Raw genomic sequence first — 21169 nt, 5'->3', positions numbered from 1 at the left:
CTCTGAGTGTGTATGAAGAGGCGGAGCTCTGAGTGTGTATGAAGAGGCGGAGCTCTGAGTGTGTATGAAGAGGAGGAGCTCTGAGTGTGTATGAAGAGGCGGAGCTCTGAGTGTGTATTAAGAGGCGGAGCTCTGAGTGTGTATGAAGAGGCGGAGCTCTGAGTGTGTATGAAGAGGAGGAGCCCTGAGTGTGTATGAAGAGGCGGAGCTCTGGGTGTGCATGAAGAGGCGGAGCTCTGAGTATGTATGAAGAGGCGGAGCCCTGAGTGTGTATGAAGAGGCGGAGCTCTGGGTGTGCATGAAGAGGCGGAGCTCTGAGTGTGTATGAAGAGGCGGAGCCCTGAGTGTGTATGAAGAGGCGGAGCTCTGGGTGTGCATGAAGAGGCGGAGCTCTGAGTGTGTATGAAGAGGCGGAGCTCTGAGTGTGTATGAAGAGGAGGAGCTCTGAGTGTGTATGAAGAGGCGGAGCTCTGAGTGTGTATGAAGAGGCGGAGCTCTGAGTGTGTATGAAGAGGCGGAGCTCTGAGTGTGTATGAAGAGGCGGAGCTCTGAGTGTGTATGAAGAGGCGGAGCTCTGAGTGTGTATGAAGAGGAGGAGCTCTGAGTGTGTATGAAGAGGCGGAGCTCTGAGTGTGTATGAAGAGGCGGAGCTCTGAGTGTGTATGAAGAGGCGGAGCTCTGAGTGTGTATGAAGAGGCGGAGCTCTGAGTGTGTATGAAGAGGCGGAGCTCTGAGTGTGTATGAAGAGGCGGAGCTCTGAGTGTATATGAAGAGGCGGAGCTCCTGCTGGAACAGCGGTCGGAGGCGGAGTCTAGGAGGGAGACTGACAGAAAGCTCAGCAGACTTGCAGGAGTGAGCGAGGAGGATCCAGTTCCTTTGCCATCGGAGGTGAGGAGAGTGTGAAGGATGTTGGTGACTCTGGTAGATGAAAAGCTGGGAGTCATATTGCTCTGGTGAGTGGGGAAGCACTACTAAGGGGGCGCCCTCACCATCACATGTGTAAGAGGTGGAAGAAGGCGTGGCTACACTACAGCTGGCACAGTTTGGAGCACCGAGAACTTTACATCTTATCAACTTTTCATTGATTGGGGGATTTTTTGAACAAACAAAGTTTGTTGAAGTAGATGCAAAGTGGAAGCAGTGGACTTGCAGAGAACACTATATTGAGTACAAAATATTGTATGATTACATGAACTTGCACAGATTTTTATTTTACTTAATATAGCAGCAAATATTATAAGATGTATGAAGTAGGTGTAAAGTGGAAGCAGTGGATCTGCAGGGAACAGCATCTTGAGCACAAAGCACTTTATGTTGTATATAAATTTGCACATGGATCAGTTTACTTCATTTATTGATAAACACCATAAGATCAATGAAGTAGGTGTAAAGTGGAAGCAGTAGATCTGCAGAGAATATTATTTTGAGCACCTAGCACTTTATATATGAATGTATCCACATATTTTTTTTCAAATGTTATTTATTGAAGGTTTTGTGATTTTATATACACAAACAAAACAGACAAGCACAACAATCAAAAACATGAAATATTCATGTGGCAACAACTCAAAAAGCCTTACATAGTGCAATTTATTTCCCTCATACAGTATCAAAAAGACCAGCTCAGTAGTAAGTATCATAAAGTCCGTATTTGGAACAATGCCAACAATGAGGCCCAATTACACCAATGATGGGGGGTCATTCCTCCCAATGACACCAAAGATGGGGCACGGTTCCTTCCAATGACACCAAAGATGAGGGACCATTCCTCCCAATAACACCAATGATGGGGCACAGTTCCTTCCAATGAAACCAAAAATAGAGCACTATTCCTCCCAATGACACCAATGATGGGGCACAGTTCCCCCCAATGACCTCAACAATGGGGCACTATTGCTCTCAATTTCTACTCATGATGGCCACAGTCTAAAGTCTGAAGGACAGTAAACTGGCCCTTTGTTTAGAAAGTTTGAAGACCTCTGAAATAGACATAAATACATAAATACTTTCTTATCACTAGCAGTCAGTTATATAATAAGGTATAACCAATACATGCACAAAGAGCCGCCAAACAGCACTAAACATTTGGAGGTTTAATACCAACCTCCTGTAAATAGAAGATTATGTGCATATTAAATTGCATTACGAGAGGTCCATATGTGTCCACACATTATTGTTCTAACACATTGGGGGCGTGGCCTAGCGCATGGAGCTGTAGGAGGTGCATTGCGGCAGCTCCCGGTCCTGACGATCTCCCTGAGGCTATATCTCCTCCACAACGGTCCACATCATCCCCAAACCGCACCGATGGGCAAGGGAAAGGCCAAGGAGCAGCCCAAGCCCACCTCCATCCTCGGCCCGCTCAGAGCCAATAAACGCCATGCAGGTAGGCTCCAGGGGCCGCTCTGCCTCTCTGGCTGATCTAGAGCCCTCACTGCACAGCCCCCACAGCCACTCTCAGGCATCCCTGAACTCAAGGGATGGATGGGACATAGAATCTCAGATGCGATCTCTCCACACATACATGCGATCCCTACCAAGCAAATCTCACCTTGAGCATTATGTCTCCCGCATGGAGATGACATATAGACAGGAGATCACTGAGCTTAAGAGGGACCTAGGGGTCCGCATGGAGGATAAAGAGAGCACTACTGATGGTATATGCACCACCTTGCAGTCCCATGAAGAAACCCTGAATTCTCATACTGTCTTAATACAACAGCTCATGTACCACCAGGATGACATTGAGAACCATAACAGACGAAACAATATTAGAATCCGTGGTATTGCAGAAACAATTGAACACAAAGACCTGGCAGGGGCTGTAACTGTCATTTTTAACCAGTTACTCCAACAACTCAAAGACACCCACATCGAACTGGACAGAGTGCACAGACCTTCGGGTCCACAGAACCCTGACTCCTCCTTCATCCGTGACACCCTATGCAGGGTCCATTTCTACAAAATCAAAGAGAGCATCATACGAGCCGCTAGCATGCAAGATTCCATCAGACTGAATGAAACTCCTGTCATGTTGCTCCCAGACCTCTCCCGCCAAACTTTGGCTATGAGAAGCTCTCTAAAACCCCTTACATCACTCCTTCGGGAGAGACAAATCAAATACCAATGGAGGTTCCCATTTCAACTGCGGGTTCATCAAGAAGGCAAGACGGCCCTCTTCCGCACTTTAGGAGATTTGCCACGGTTCCTGAGCACCCTGGACCTGCCACAGGTCTCACTGCCAGATTGGCCTCTCCCAACTACCACCCTTGGCCTCCCATTTAATACCCAAAGGCAGGGGCCCGGCAAGCAGAAGAGCCCCAGATCTACTTCCCAAAAACCGCCTGATGATTGATATTTCCCAGATCCCAGTACTTTGAAAACCACTTCTCTGGAGCCGAGCTTGTTTCCTCAGCTCCAGCACAGGGCTATTGCCCTCCAGCCATGTTTCCTGGACTGTTGGTCCAGGACTGCCTGCCTGATATGCACACTGATGCTGTTATTTTCCCTGTACAATCATACCAGGTTTTGTTTTTCTCCTTTTTACCACAGCTTTTATTGCCTTGCACTAACTGTTCCTACCCAGGAGTAAAGATGGGGGGAGTGGGGTGGTAAAAGTTAGGGGCATTGTATTTTCTTTTGTCTAGATATATGTTTAGAAATATAATGCTTTCCTTCCACACTGAGCTCGGCTTGGGCCTACTCGTAAATAGGGGCTGTTCCCTCCCCCCTCACCCCCCCTAGTTCTGCCAATTATATCCCGTGTTCGTGGGATTCCTGCAAGCTTCCCTGGGTACCTCCATAACAAAGTAGAAGAAATGCAGGTGTGCAATGCAGTATTGGTACTCAAAAGCACATGGTTGAAGATATGTGTGACTGTTGATACCAGTTCAATATTTACATTTTTACCTCGTTGACCCCGGGAGAGGGAGGCACTCCGTGTGCTTACCACGTTTACCCCCACCTAGGACCGATAGTGCATATTTATGCACTGTACTGTTATTAGCATGGGTTTTTTTTAGCATTGTCATCTTACTTCATTGTTGGTTTAATGTTGCCACCTAGTGGCTGTACTCTCTCCTTTTCTACTTGTTTTCAGCGGTGGATCCTATCGCCCAATCCTCTGATGTATTATGCTATCGTGCACTGGGGATGGATTCCACCCACATCCTCTGATCTCATCTTCTCTACACCTTTTACTTCATTCTACCCCCCTCTTGTCCCCTTCCTCACCCACTTCTGTTCTCCCCCTGTTGAGCAGGTCTTTGGTGCGCAAACAATTCGGTGTCGGAAGCGGTGGGGAGCTCGAGTATCCTCCTCTCTCAATATCACCATGCCATCACTTGATCATATAACTTTAGCATCCTTTAATTGCAGGGGCTTTAACACCCCAGATAAAAGGAGCCAGATATTGTATCACTTCCACAAAGCGAAATCTTAAATTCTGCTCCTACAGGAGACACATTTAAGAAGCTCGGTTTTTCCGACCCTAAACAGCCCTTGGTACCACCAATGGTACCACAGCACCATTAATTAATTATTAATTATTAATTTATTAATCTAATTAATGAGAACCTGTCACCAAAAAATCATCACATAGCGGACAAAAAAATATATAAGTAAAAAAAATATATATTTTTTTTTAATTGTACAAAATTAAAGTTACACCCAAGCACATTAAATCCCTCCCCAAAAATTTTTGATGCCTCCCACCCCCATATACACACTTACAAACATAAATGCACATGTTGGGGCACCTACACCTGAAAAAACATTGATTGCGATACACGTTACATATTCACCACACACACTGGAATGAGAGCAATAATTCTATCACCAGACCTCCTCTGTGACACCAAGTGTGTGTTTTTTTTTTTTTACTGAAAATTAGCATTTTTTTGGACTTTTGCGGTAATATTGTATGACATAAAAATTTTTAACTACCACTATTTTATTCTCTAGGGTGTCTTCTTTCAAAAAATATAGAATGTTTGGGGGTTTTATGTAGTCTTCAGGCCTAAAATAGTTTTTTATATGTGGGCAAAAATCACAAAAACAGCTCTGGCAGTGAACGGGTTAAAGGAAACATTCCCCTTCAGGAAGATGTTACATGTTCTTGCAGCGGCTCAGTGACCCGAGTCCTCTGTGTGACAGCAGTGTGGGGAGAAGTTCCCTGTACCGGCTGTCACTTTATGAAAAGAGCACGGCCGTGCCATTCATTCACAGAGTTCTTTCCTTTGCCGATGTCGGCTTGTAGTTTTCAATGAACTCCCACGCCACTGCTGAGCTCTCTGGAAGATGATTGGTTCTTCCTGTCACTGTAACTGCCTTCCCGTATAATGTACAGGCAGACAGATTACACGGACAGTCTGTCGGAGTCCTACATAGCACCAGCCATGAGCACATCATGGCTGCCGTGCTTTCCAGGCTCCTAAAAAAAATAGTATATACAAGATTTATTTACCTGCAGAAAATGTGTATTTATTATTATTTTTATAAAAGGTTAACTTTTCCTTTAACAGAGTGGACACCAGAGCGTGACTTGTCATGCGCTTGTACTGAGCACCCAAGTTATAAAACCCCAGACATTCCTAAAAGCACCTCAGATTTATATACGGTTTTGGTTAAAATTATTTTTTATTTTACCAGGACAAGGAGATTGTCATAAGGGACAAGGAGATTATCATAAGAGACGAGGAGATTGTCATAAGGGACGAGGAGATTGTCATAAGGGACGAGGAGATTGTCATAAGGGACGAGGAGATTGTCATAAGAGACGAGGAGATTGTCATAAGGGACGAGGAGATTGTCATAAGAGACAAGGAGATGTCATAAGAGACGAGGAGATTGTCATAAGAGACAAGGAGATTGTCATAAGAGACGAGGAGATTGTCATAAGAGACGAGGAGATTGTCATAAGGGACGAGGAGATTGTCATAAGAGACGAGGAGATTGTCATAAGGGACGAGGAGATTGTCATAAGAGACGAGGAGATTGTCATAAGGGACGAGGAGATTGTCATAAGGGACGAGGAGATTGTCATAAGAGACGAGGAGATTGTCATAAGAGACGAGGAGATCGTCATAAGGGACAAGGAGACCGTCATAAGGGACGAGGAGATCGTCATAAGGGACGAGGAGATCGTCATAAGGGACGAGGAGATTGTCATAAGGGACGAGGAGATTGTCATAAGAGACGAGGAGATTGTCATAAGAGACGAGGAGATTGTCATAAGGGACGAGGAGACTGTCATAAGGGACGAGGAGATTGTCATAAGAGACGAGGAGATTGTCATAAGAGATGAGGAGATCATCATAAGGGACAAGGAGATTGTCATAAGAGACGAGGAGATTGTCATAAGAGACGAGGAGATCGTCATAAGGGACAAGGAGATCATCATAAGGGACTAGGGATGAGCCAAACACCCCGGTTCAGTTGACATCAGAACATGCGAACAGACCAAAAATTTGTGCGAACATGCAAACACCGTTAAAGTCTATGGGCCACGAACGTGAAAAATCAAAAAAAGTGTTCATGTTAAAAGCTTATATGCAAGTTATTGCCATAAAAAGTGTTTGGGGACCCGGGTACTGCCCCAGGAGACATGTATCAATGCAAAAAAAGTTTTTAAAGCACCCGTTTTTTCAGGAGCAGTGATTTTAATAATGCTTCGGGTCTGGTATGGATATTAAGGAGAACTCCATGCCAAAATGTTAAAAAAAAAGAAAATGACGTTGGGTCCCCCCAAAATCCATACACCAGGCCCTTCAGGTCTGGTATGGATTTTATGGGGAACCTCGCACCAAAATAAAAAAATGGTGTGGGGGTTCCCCCCAAAATCCATACCAGACCCTTATCTGAGCATGCAACCTGGCAGGCCAAAGGAAAAGGGGGGAAGAGCGCACCCCCTCCCTGAACCCTACCAGGCTACATGCCCGTAACATGGGGAGGGTGCTTTGGGGTCAAAGCACATTGTCCCCATGTTGATGGGGACAAGGGCCTCATCCCCACAACTCTGGCCTTTGGTTGTGGGGGTCTGCTTGTAGGGGGGCCCTGTTAAAGGGGGCCCCCAGATCCCGCCCCCCCATGTGAATGGGTATCGGGTACATTGTACCCCTACCTATTCACCAAAAAAAGTGTCAAAAAGGTAAAATGACAGGAGACAGTTTTTGACAATTCCTTTATTAAAATAATTTAAAAAAATGTCCCGCAATGTAAATCCATCGTCAATCACGGCGTGCGACGGTCCCGAGAAAAAAAAAAGGAAAGTCTCCTGCTGTTATATAGGCAAGGGCGGGGCCACCTGGTGATGTAAACGGGTGACCCCGCCCCCCTCTGACATCAATTGATGTCAGAAGGGGGCGAAGTCACCCAGTTACATCTCCGGGTGGCACCGCCCTTGGCTATATAACAGCTGTCACCGCAAAAAGATAGCAGTTGGCGGGATGCCTCCCATTGAGGCGGAGCATTTTTTTTTCTATTTTTCGGGTCCATCAGCGGATGGACATTGCGTAACATTCTTTTTTTTTTAATAAAGGAATTGTCAAAAACTGTCTTTTGTCGTTTTTACTTTTTAGAGAATGGGTGGGGTACAATGTACCCGATACCCATTCACATAGGGGGCAGGATCTGGAGGCCCCTTGTTAAAGGGGGCTTCCAGATTCCGATAAGCCTCCCACCCACAGACTCCCACAACCACCGGGCAAGTGTTTTGGGGATGAGGCCCTCGTCCCCATCAACATGGGGACAAGGTGCTTTGGGGAGACCCCAAAGCACCCTCCCCATGTTGACGGCATGTGGCCTGGTAGAGTTCAGGAGGTGGGGGCGCTCTCTCATCCTCCACACCTTTTCCTGCACCCTGCCAGGTGCCATGCTATTATTTTTTAAAATGTTGGCGTGAGGTTCCCCTTAAAATCCATACCAGACCTGAAGGGCCTGGTATGGATTTTGGGGGGGACCCCCCACGCCATTATTTTTGGTGCAGGGTTCCTCTTAAAGTGGTTGTAAACCCACTTTGAAAAAAAAGAAAAAACACCTGCAAGACAAAGACATAATGAGCTAGTATGCATAGCATACTAGCTCATTATGTAATACTCACCTGAGATTGAAGCCCTCGCTGCGGTGCCCATAACAGCACCGGCCGGCAACATCACTCCCAGGGATCGCAGCTCCGGCGCTGTGATTGGCTGGAGCCGCGATGACGTCGGTAATGGCACACTCATGCCGATGACGTTGGCACATGCAAATACAGGGGATATCTCCTAAACTGTGCAGGTTTAGGAGATATCCTGGGTAGCTACAGCCTTACCTGTAGCAAAAAGTGGTCTGTAAGGGTAAAGAAAAGAGGAAAAAATGGCACAAGAACTCAATCAAACATGAAAAAGTAAAATAACACAAACAAAGGTCCCAAATGTTCAAAAGTCCAAAAAGCCAGTATATAGCTGGAATATACCATATAGATATGGGTATGCAGAGCGTATATATATACTATGCCAGAAGAGTCCAAAAGATGACACCAAAAATATCAATGGGATTATGCAGTTCAAAAGTAAATCTGATATAGCACCAGCGGCTGCCTTACTTGAGAGTGGAAGCAACAACTCTGAAAGACAATATAGGGAAAAAGGCAAGAAGCGCCAATCTAAGTGCAGTATCATAAAAGGCTTTATTAAGATATATAAAAGCAACAGCCAAATGGCTACTCAACAACAAGAGGAACAAGATGAAATACAGGCAAACAAGGACATGTTGCTAGTCCAGGGACGTCGTCTCGGATGTTAGTGGGGGTTCATGGTGCAGGCTCCAGACTAGGTGGTCTCGGTGCTGGGAAGAGAGTGTACAGGCGGTCTGTGTTGTAGAAAGTCTCCGCTGTGGGTGCTGAGCTATACGGAAGATGGTGGGATCCGGGTGTCCGCAAGAAGAGACGGCATCTGATCGGACACTGAAAGCCAGGACTGGAAGCAGGAAGCAGGAACCAGATGGAAACCAGCGTGAGGCGCAAACTGCACCAGGAACCAGAGAGCGGAGGTGACGTATGGACGTGTCAGGTGACACGTTTCAATGCTACCGCAAATCTGGCGGGCTAATAGAGCGAGTGCCCTTTATATGGGAGCTCTGGAGTTGGTTGCTAGGCGACAGCATCAACAAAAGAAGAAGTAATGAGAGGAGCAAGTGGAGATTAGAAATATAAGAGATGAATTAAGTACACCAGGCAAGAGAGTAATAAAAATCAGTATAACATAAAATTAAAATTAAAACGTGATAAAGAAAATGTGTGTGAAAATATATAAAAATATATATATTATAATAATACTAATAATCAGTATTTGATATGTATATTAATAGAAATGAATATTGATAGAAATGCAAATAAAGATCAGAATGATGAAATAATACTAATGGTTGAAAATAAAATAATGGGCAAAAGATGTGATAAGAAATACTAATGATAATAAAAAATGATTATAAAAATAATCATAATAAATAATACATAAAAATAAGAAAACGAAAAAATGTATATATATGAGGGAAAAAAAAAAAAATTTATGGGAGGAGCCCGGGGGGTATTTAAGCAGCCCACTCACCTGTGGTGCTTGTCGGTTTCCTGTGCGCGATATACGTCACTAGGCCGACTATTCCGATTTCAGCGTTCGCAAATACTTGGCTCACAAGTTCCCGCATTTCGTGATCTCCGTGCCCGAGAGTTTTTGAAGTCCGCGTTTACCGATTCGTTCGCACCACGCGTCTGGCTGGGCTGTCGCAGGTAGGGTCCCCTCGGATTTTTGTTATTACGTACTTTTATGTCATGTCACTAAACTGTGATATCAGAATTACGAATCACTCGCAAATTTCACAAACGTAACCGCATGTGTATTACTCACACTGTCGTCATGTCACCATTTCTCATTATCTGAAAAAAAGCACAGCGACATAGACGTCGCTTCGTTTTAGGCATGTCTAATTATTACTAGGCGTCAGCAAACAGCCGTAGCGGTTCGCTATTCCTTATCGAACCACGTCAGTCGATATCAATCATTTCTCATTTTGAACATTTCTAAATTCATTTCTAACATTTCAAACCATTTCGAATCATTTCTTTCATTTCAGTCACGTACCGCGCTCCGGTTCGAATCCAGTCGCATCTAAAGATGCACCGATTCGCTCCGGTGTGCCCCAGTAGTCACGGCCTCATTTCAGTACATGCTCCAGAGTCACGTCATTATCAGTCGCTTTCGACTCACCGATTCGTACCTCTGTCATGGTTATCATGCCACGTATCACGCTCCATTACGAATTCAGTCGCATGGAAATGCACCGATTCGTCTTGGCGTGCCCCAGGTATTGGCTACATTTCAGTACATGCTCCAGAGTCCGATTCGCAGTCAGTCGCTATAGCGGCATGATCGATTCGCGCCTCTGTCATGGCAACAAAATGTTACACCTGCACTTACCGCGCTCCGGTTCGAATCCAGTCGCATCTTCGATGCACCGATTCGTTACGGCGTGCCCCAGGGCCCGGCCTCATTTCTGGACATGCTCCAGAGTCCGCTTCGTTGTCAGTCGTAGTTTACGGCTCACCGATTCGTTCCTCTGTCATGGGAATCATTTCAACTGTCACGAATCACGTTCCGATTCGAATCCAGTCGCATCCATGATGCAACGATTCGTCACGGCGTGCCCCAGGTATTTTCGGCCACATTTCAGTACATGCTCCGGAGTCCGGTCGTTGTCAGTTGCAGTCGCGACATGATCGACTCGTGCCTCTGTCATGGCACGCGCCTCTACCATGACAAATCATTTCATTCATTTCATCATTTCACTCATTTCACTGTCACGTACCGCGCCCCGATTCGAATCCAGTAGCATCCAAGATGCACCGATTCGTTCCGGCGCGCCCCAGTTGTCTTGGCCTCATTTCATTCCTACTCCATAGTCCGACTCGTCATTTTGTCGCAGTCGAAAAAAAAAAAAAATTAAAAAAAATAAAAATATAAATAAATAAATAAATAAAAAAAAAACAAAAAAAAAATACAAAAAAAAAAAATAAAAAAAAATATATATATATATATATATATATATAAATAAAGTAGTATAAGTAAAACGTTTCGGCCTCAGCCAACGCCGTATCAGAACTTGGTTAGCTATCAGTAGCGGCATAACCAATTCGTGCCTTTGCCAGGGCAAACATTTCACGGTAAAATACCACACTCCCATTCAAATCCAGTCGCATCCGTCGTGCACCAATTTATTCCGGCATGCACCAACGTTTCTTTTTGCCTCATTTCAATGCATGCTCCAGAGTCCGGGTTGTTGTCAGTCGCAGCTGCGGCACGACCAATTCGTGCCTCTGTCATGGCGAAACGTTTTTCATTCATTTCATTCTAAGGCAAACATTTCATTTATTTCATTGTCGCATGCCGCGCCCCGATTCAAGTTCAGGGCATCCGTCGGACATCGGTTCATCCTGGCAAGCCCCAGTTGGCGCGGCCTCATTGGCGCAGTCATGGCACACTGATTCGTGCCTCTGCCATGGCAACAGTTCACTCATTTATTTAACGATATGCACCTGTCGCTTAAACATGTTACAATTTACCTGTCAAACCAGGTAGTCAAACCCTCCACCAGTTGTCATCTGTCATTTCCTCTAGGTCAGTCAAAAAAAAAAAAAAAATGGGGCCACACCCCGTCTTCCTTCGAAGCTCAGTCATGGTCCCGATTCATTAGTTGAAAACTTCGCCTCGCTACTATACCCCCTCGTAGTCACAGCACATCCAAGTATAACTTCTTGCAATCGTTGTAAAAAAGCATCCAAACACAACTTCTTGCATTTCATTGCAAGCACACATCGATACATAACCTCTTGCAATTGTTGCAAGCACACATCCCATCATGACTTCTTGCAATCGTTGCAAGTACGCATCCAAGCAGAACGTCTTGCAGTCGTTGTAAGCACACATCCAAGCACAATTTCTTGCAATCATTTCAAACATGCATCCAATCATAAAACTTCTTGCAAACGTTGCAGGCATGCATTCAAACATAACTTCTTGCAATCTTTGCAAGCACACATCCAAGCTTAACTCTTGCAGTCTTGCAAGCACATGCAGCAATACGAACTTTTCACAGTCACTACAAACACATCTCCACCGACAGGAACTCCCTTGCAATCGTTGCTAGCACACATTCAAGCACAAATCTTACAATCATTACAAGACACGCATCTTAGCATAACTTCTTGCAAACGTTGCAAGCATGCATCCAAGCATAACTTCTTGCAAACGTTGCAAGCATGCATCCAAGCATAACTTCTTGCAATCATTGCAAGCACGCATCCAGTCACAACGTCTTGCAAATGTTGCAGGGACACACCCAAGCATAACTTCTTGCAATCATGGCAAGTACGTATCCAATCACAATCAGTCACACATCATTCTTCAGTGGCACTTAATCGGCCACTTGTCTCCAGTGGCATTTCATATGAGCCACTCATCGATTTCTGTGTCATTTCTCGCTTAGGTCAGTTGAATTCAGGTTCCAGGTATCATATTGCCACACACAGCTGGCTCCTCATAACATCATCAGGCTATACCTAGCCAACATCCAGCATTTCTTGCCCTCACAGGACTCCAGAGAGTCATCCGTGTTTACGGCTCATACAGTAGGATCCTTTCTACATGGCATCCAGAAGCATCAGCCCATAGCTAACGGCAAACGCTTGCCCATCACAACTGCCATCTTCAGGGACATGTCAAAACCTCAGACATTCCCCAGTCTAGTCATACAAGCAGCCATCTACCTGGCCCTCTATGGTTTTCTACGGCCTAACAAATTCACTTTTACTGGCACAGGCAGCCAGGTACTATGTAGACACCACTTGACTCGAAAAACTCAATAATCCGGAACCAGGTCTACAATATCCTCCTCTGAATTAACGAACACCACGCAGGCCAGCCTCCCCCTTGACAAACGGACCCGTATCAGGTTAGTTCCCCAAGACTTCACCCATACACGGGTGTGTACTAACTAGTAGCTGCAGTCTTTCCTAAGAATGCGGACCTATCAATGTCGGAAAGTCCCGTACTACGTGGATCGGTGTATCAATGATTATACCTTAACTCTAGGGTCTTATCACCTACGTTGCCCTTGTCACCCCAGATAGCGACAGATGCCACAGCCACCACAGGTTTCGCGGCAATTTTTGGCCATCATCGGTTTACAAGTACATGGTTCCCAGAGACACTCCTAAACCCCGGGTTTACCCGGACTTCCTCCCTCTTCAAGTTACACCCGGTCATGGCAGCTGCTTAACTTCAGGGTCCTATCTGGACAGGACAGGCCGTGGCTTTGCCACCGACATCCGGTCCGAGGCGAGCCTCTTAATGAAGCCAGGCCCGCATCGTTCTGTCATGTCCTTCCTGCGCAGGCTGGTGTAATTATCTTGGCAACACCAGTTTAATGTTCACTGCATGTTCGTTCCAGGCTGCCACCTTCTAGGACATGTCTACTATATTAACCAGTTCGCTATTGGGCCTTCTCCCCAGTTTGGTCATACAAGCAGCCATTACTTGGCCTATCACGGCTTCTGGCGGCCCAGCGAGTTCACCCGCAGCAATCCCGCAGGCCAACTTCTGTGTAGTTGGCCCGCTGCCAACACCATTTCATCCTCCACCCTACAGTGTCCAAAACCCAGCAATCAAGCTCCAGGATAGACATCCATCTCTATAAAGTAAACAACGTCCGGTGGCCAGTAACCATACTCGACCGCCTACTGTCACTCCTACCGGAACACTCAAACTCTAGTCCCCTATTACCTTTTCAGGCAACCCTCGAGTGCCTGCCAGTTCATCAAACACCTGGGGGTTCTTTTGCGCTGCCTACACCTCGACCCCAGTCAGCACTCCAGTCATTCCTTAGTATTGGGGCAGCCTTGGCAGCATTTCGGCATGGGTCCCAGACCACGTCATCAAGAGACTTAGAAGGTGAAACTCTGCCTACCTCGCCCGGTACGTCCCCACTCCTCAGGAGGAAACGGCACAAGCATTCACCAAACTTGCTCAAATAAACAAAGCCAGAACCAACAAAACCACACCCCTACCTGAATGTTTTTGCCCCCTTATTCTGGCATACCGACCAGCAGACCAGGGCACACTTTCAGGTCCATTTCATATGGTAAGTCCACACTTCCAGGTCTATTTCCGATGGTAAGTTTTATGTTAACTACAAATGTTATCTATGTCCATATCGGATAAGGATGAGAATGATTATATATAGTGTAGAAATAAATATTAAAAAAATCAAAAAAATGAAAATTAGAAAATATTAATATAAAGAAATTGTAATAAAAATAAATACTAAAAAAAGGAAAGAAAAAAAGGAATAGAAGTTATATGGTCTATTGATAGAAACGTATATGAAACGTATGTATAAAAAATAGCTTACACCCCCAAAAAATTCTAAAAAATCTGAAAAAATATATGAAAAAATATTATATATAAAAATAAGAAGAGGAAATAATGGATGAGTAAATTTCGAAAGTGGAGAGAAATTGTAATGTATTGAAGAATTAGTTGAGCTGGAGAGTGGGCATGAGTGTGTATACATATACAATAAGTAGGTACATGAGTACACACTCATGCATATGGAAGAAAGGAATTAAGGAGAAGGGACGGGGAAACAACCAATAATCAGATAATAATAGTGAACAAGATTAAAATTATGATGAGTACTAGGTATAACTGTGAAGAGGCCTAAGGGAGGGGACTGTAGGGAAATAGTGAACTGGATTACAGAAACAAGAAAAGAGGAAAAGGAAAGGGTATGAACCTACACAAGCATAGATCATGTACAGTATATATCTTCAGACAATACAGATGGTGCTAATCAACAACCTACGGACAGAGACATATTATATTACTGTATTTATCTCTATTTCTTCGTTAAGGCCATTAGGTGTCATACTGTTTAGAGTAAATATCCAGAAAGTTTCTTGCCTACATAGACGTTGGAATCTTTCAGCAGGGGTAAAATGGTCTGATATAGATTCAATGACCCACACATTTAAGTCTGAGATGTTTTGTTGGTGATGGGTAGTAAAATGACGAGCAGTGCTGTATAGGGGATTGTTCGCCTGCACTGCTCTTCTATGCTCTCCAAACCTGGCACGCAGAGTTCTGATAGTTCTACCTACATATAAAAGCCCACAGGGGCAAGAGATGCAATATATAACGTATTTCGTGGAGCAATTGAAAAAGGACTTTAGGGTGTATTGATTACCATTGGTGTTAAAGGTTTTTTTGCCATGTGTGACATGGGAACAGGTGAGGCATAACGCTTTATTGCACCGGTACATGCCAACTAATGGAATGAGGGTAAGTTGTTTAGATATAAGAGATTTTTTCTGAACTGGGATTTTACTCGGAGCAATCTTTGTCTTCACTTTGGGGGCCCTACGATAAGCGAATTGGGGGACAGTGGGTAAAGAGGATGCTAAATGAGGATCCTGAGTTAGAATCGGCCAGTGTTTTTTGATAATCTGTTCCATCTTTTTATGACTCGCATGGAACTGCGTGATAAATCTGGTAATAGGTTCTGTTTTCTGAGTCTTCGGATTGGGTAAGGTGTCTGTCAGATAAAGGGAGGCAGCTTCATTGATGGTATTAGAGGGATAACCCTTATCGATAAATTTTTTGAAAAGAGTGGTGCATTGGGAACTGTAGTCTTCTAATCTGGTGCAGTTTCTCCTGAGCCGATGGAACTGGCTCTTGGGTATATTGTTCACCCACTTGGGATGATGGCAACTGGAAAAATGCAAAAATTAATTTCCGGCTGTAGGTTTAGTATAGTTCTTGGTGACAATTTGATTGTTAGTATGGAATAATTCCAAATCCAAAAAACAGATGGATTCTGAATCCATGGCTGATGTAAACGATAAGCCGAATGAGTTGTTATTACAATCAGTAATGAAGTCATGCACAGAACTAGGGGGACCATCCCAGATGATGATAATATCATCTATATAACGACTGTAGAAGACCAGGTGTGCAAAAAAGGGATTGTTCTCCCAAATGTACCTGGTCTCCCACAGTCCCATGGTCAAGTTGGCATAACTCGGTGCGAAATTTGCACCCATGGCTGTCCCCTGTTTCTGTAGATAGAACTGGCCATTGAAGGTAAAGTAATTGTGCTCTAAAAAAAACTTTGAAGCAGAAATGATAAAATCTATCTGGGATGAATTCAAAAGGGGATTGGAGTGGAGGTAATGTGTAATGGCTTGGAGCCCTACTTGATGAGGTATAGATGTATAGAATGAACAAACGTCCAAGGAGACCCACAAGTAAGAAGACTCCCATCTATAGGGTTGTAGAAGATCTATCAGATGGGTTCCATCTCTGATATGGGATGGGAGGGACTGAGCCAGTGGTTGTAATAACTGATCTATGTATAATGAGTAGCTCGTGCTGATGCTGTTCATAGATGCTACTATGGGACGACCAGGTGGGTTATTGGGGTCTTTATGTATCTTAGGCAAATGATAAAGGTAAGGGACCTGGAAAAAAGGTTTTAGAAAAAATGCTGCCTCTGATTTGGTGAGAATACCCTGTGCATTCTATATACTATATATCTATATATGTAGGAAGGCCAGTATGGTGGCCTGAATTTATGGGAGGAGCCCGGGGGGTATTTAAGCAGCCCGCTCACCTGTGGTGCTTGTCGGTTTCCTGTGCGCGATATACGTCACTAGGCCGACTATTCCGATTTCAGCGTTCGCAAATACTTGGCTCACAAGTTCCCGCATTTCGTGATCTCCGTGCCCGAGAGTTTTTGAAGTCCGCGTTTACCGATTCGTTCGCACCACGCGTCTGGCTGGGCTGTCGCAGGTAGGGTCCCCTCGGATTTTTGTTTTTACGTACTTTTATGTCATGTCACTAAACCGTGATATTAGAATTACGAATCACTCGCAAATTTCACGAACGTAACCGCATGTGTATCACTCGCACTGTCGTCATGTTACCATTTCGCGTTATCTGAGGAAACCACAGCGACGTAAGCGTCGCTTCATTTCAGACAGGTCTAAGTTGTTAAACATGTGTCAGTAGACAGCCATAGCGATTCGTAAATGCATAAATCTTTTCGAACCACGTCAGTTCGATACCAATCATTTCTCATTTCTGAAACATTTCTAAAGACATTTCTAACATTTCAAACCATTTCAAATCATTTCTCATTTCAGTCACGTACCGCGCTCTGATCCGAATCCAGTCGCACCTAAAAGATGCACCGATTCGCTCCGGTGTGCCCCAGTAGTTACGGCCTCATTTCAGTACATGCTCCAGAGTCACGTCATTATCAATCGCTTCGTACCTCTGTCATGGTTATCATTTCATTGCCACGTATCACGCTCCGATACGAATTCAGTCGCATGGAAATGCACCGATTCGTCTCGGCGTGCCCCAGGTATTAGCCACATTTCAGTACATGCTCCAGAGTCCGATTCATAGTCAGTCGCTACAGCAGCACGACCGATTCGCGCCTCTGTCATGGCAAACAATATGGTACACCTGCACTTACCGCGCTCCGCTTCGAATCCAGTCGCGTCCTCCATGCACCGATTCGTTACGGCGTGCCCCAGGGCTCGGCCTCATTTCTGAAACATGCTCCGGAGTCTGGATCAGAGCTAGTCGCAGATATCGGGCGACCAATCCGCATCTCTGTCATGGAATTGCTACCATTTCACTCCCACAGCGCATCACCGTTTCGAAACCAGTCGCATCCGAGATGCACCGATTCATCACGGAATGCCTCAGTTGTTTCGGCCGTATCCATACCTATACCAGAGCTCGGTGCGTTGCCAGTCGCAAAATGCGGCACAACCAATTCGAGCCTCGGTCAAGGTAAACATTTCTCTCATTTCGTTTCATACTGCGCTCCGATTCTAATCCAGATGCATCAAACATGCACCGATTCGTCCTGGTGTGCACCAATGTTTTTTCAGTTGCCTCATTTCAGTACATGCTCCAGAGCCCGGTTCACGGTCGGATCAGTCACGACTCGACCGAGCCGGACCTCTGTCATGGAGTTCACTCATTTCATAATCAAGGCAAACATTTCAAATCATTTCATTGTCACAAAATTGTAAGCACCATACAAGTCACTGCTTCAAGTTAGTCAGCAAACCCTTCACGAATTATCACCTTTCATTTTCCTCCAGGTCAGTCAAAGTTCAGTAGGTCCACCCTGCACCAGGTTGGACGATATCCCCTCAGGTAAAGAAAAAAAAAAAAAAAAAAGTGGGAGAAAATAAGTCGGGTAAGTATGACTCAGGGAATCAAAGAAAAAACTTGAAATTCATGTCACCCCCAATAGGTTACAGTCAACCAAAAATAAGCTCAAAGACAGGACATTCTCACCAGATCAACCATGTCTCAGGCCGGCAGCGAAGACTTCATGGTCCCTCTGTCACCTTCCCCGGTCTCAGAGAGCGGCAGCGTGCAGTCCCTCAGGGGATGGACTATCCCCAAACTGACGGCAGAGCTAAGACGCAGAGGTGTGCCCTTCCCCGCCACAGCGAGGAAAGGCGAGCTGTTCAAACTCCTCTTTCCCCCACCAGCAGCAGGACCCAGTACCCAACAGGCATCCCTCCAGTCAATTTCTTCAGCCATCTCACAACTTCACACGATGGTGTCGTCCCTGTCTACCTCGGTCACAGACGTACAAACCAGGGTGGCACTCCTGGAGGCACGACCGGACGCGGCTATCCCCGACCCAACCGCAACCAAACCTTAACACCCCTTCCTGCAGGTACCTCAGGCTGGAGGCCCATTGTCTACCCCTCCCATTTGGTTCCAACCAGCATCAGGAAGGACATTTTGGACGGCAGGGACGTCAACCTGGCCTCTCTCCTTATTTCTGTGCACGATCTGGCAGAAAATAAGGCCTACTGCTGGGGTGACATATCGGTGGTCCTTAAAGCCAAAGACCCCAGACTGAACTGCAAGTTATCCGTCCCAGAATTCACCCTGGCCTTTGGCATGCTGAGAGACGTCCTATGCTCTGCCGCCCCCAGCAGAAGGGAAGAGCTGGACTTGTACCTCCATACGGTAGTAGACTTGGGCTACAAGTATGGAGGATTTTCCTTTTACGACTACCACCGTTCCTTTTCCGCAAAGGCTGCTGCCAGACTCACACAGTTCCAAACAACAACAAATTGGAGTCTCATGGACACAGAGCTGTTCTGCCGCCATTTTGCCGGCTTACGCTCATCCCTGTGCGCGATTTGCCAGTCCTCCACCCACACTGCCACCTGGTGCGCCAATGCGACAACCAGACGTCCCTTCGAATTTCCCTCTACCTCCGGTGCTCTTCAGGGTCAGTCGGCCCCTGAACAAACGCCTCAGGTGGACAAATTCGGACGCCCAGTCCGAACCGTGGGAGGGGCAGCCATCTGCAATAATTACAATTACGGGTCCTGCAACTTCAGTCAGTGCCGCCTACTCCACATCTGCACCTTATGCCAAAGAGCGCACCCAAGAAACTTGTGCAAAGTCAAACAACAGAAGAGGGCATGACTAAGCCGGATCAACGTCTTATGGCTAGGACTCTACCTCACCTCACATCCCACCCCCTCCCTGGCCACCTACCTTATCCAGGGCTTCACAGTAGGCTTTCACACCGGCCTCATTTCACTACCCCACAGTACTTACGAATGTGGGAATCTTCGTTCAGCGGCCATTGACGAACAAGCCATAGATCGGCTCTTACAAGCAGAAGTAGACCGAGAGTACGTTATAGGCCCTTTCACTCAGCCCCCTTTCAGCACTTGGAGAGTCAGCCCTATTGGGCTTGTCAAGGGCAAATTCACAAATAAATTACGTTTGGTGTACGACCTGTCTGCGCCTCATTCTTCCCACATACCCAGTCTCAATTCCCTGATCCCCTCCGAAGAATTCTCCCTAAAATATTCCTCCGTGGACATGGCGATACAAGCAATCATCAAAGCAGGTACAGGTGCCTGGCTTTCCAAAGCTGACATCTCGGATGCCTTCAAGCTCCTGCCTATCCACCCATCCCTTTGGTGCTGGCATGGCATCAAGTGGAAGGAGGCATATTATTTTGCCACAAAACTGACGTTCGGTTCGAAGAGTAGTCCTTGGCTCTTCGACACATTCGCTCAGGCCCTTGCTTGGATACTGTTACACAAGGCTCAGTGCCAAGAAGTCATCCATTACCTGGACGACTTCCTACTAATAGAACCTCCGAGCAAGCCCCCAGAAGACCTCGACAAACTCAGAGCGATATTCGGAAATCTCAATGTTCCCATCGCCGAGCACAAAGTCGACGGCCCAGCACACAACATCACCTTTCTCGGGGTCAACTTAGACACCTGCGCTATGCAAGCCAGTCTCCCCCTCGACAAACTAACCCGCATTAGGGCGGTCCTTCACAAATTCACCCACACCAAGGGGTGCACCAAAAAGCAGTTGCAATCTCTCCTGGGAATGCTTAATTTCGCCATGCGAATTATTCCACAAGGCCGCACCTTCATGTCACGCCTGCTGAGATTCCTGTCAGAAACACAAGACCCCGACCAGATCCTAAATCTAGACTCCGCAGCAATAGCGGACCTATCTATGTGGGAGGAATTCCTGTCCGCCTGGAATGGCATATCCCTATTTATACCCATGGTTTCGGCCCAGTCACCCCAGGTGGTGACAGACGCTGCAGCCTCCACAGGTTTCGCGGCAATTTTTGGCCACCAATGGTTTTCAGGACCCTGGCCTCAACAGATACTGCTGATACCCGGCTTTATTCGAACATCTTCCCTCTTCGAACTCTATCCCATAGTGGCAGCTGCACAACTCTGGGGTCACCATTGGACAGGGCAAACCGTAGTCTTCACCACCGATAATCAGGCCACGGCAGACATCATTAACAAAGGCAGGTCCAAGTCCCTAGCAGTCATGTCCTTCCTGCGCAGATTGGTACAACTGTCTTTACAACATCAGTTTAACATACACTGTGCATTTATTCCCGGCAGATACAATTTAGCTGCTGACGCACTGTCACGTTTTAACTACACCTCCTTTTTCAAACAGGTTCCCGGAGCCGAACCAGTGTCGGCCCCTATCCCTGTCTGGTCACAACTGACCCTGGACTAGTTCAACATTTACAA

At 45.9% G+C, this 21169-nt stretch overlaps 1 protein-coding gene across 1 annotated transcript in view; it reads right to left on the bottom strand.

Moving 5' to 3' along the window:
• The window catches only part of LOC141121933 (uncharacterized), a 34637-nt gene that overhangs the window by 8652 nt on the left and 4816 nt on the right, over positions 1-21169 (bottom strand). The window lies entirely within an intron of this gene.

The sequence above is a fragment of the Aquarana catesbeiana genome, unplaced genomic scaffold (genome assembly GCF_042186555.1).
Source record: "Aquarana catesbeiana isolate 2022-GZ unplaced genomic scaffold, ASM4218655v1 unanchor235, whole genome shotgun sequence".
Classification (NCBI taxonomy): Eukaryota; Metazoa; Chordata; class Amphibia; order Anura; family Ranidae; genus Aquarana; species Aquarana catesbeiana.
Note: the sequence above shows the minus strand (reverse complement) of the source record. Positions and strands in the feature narration are given on the sequence as shown.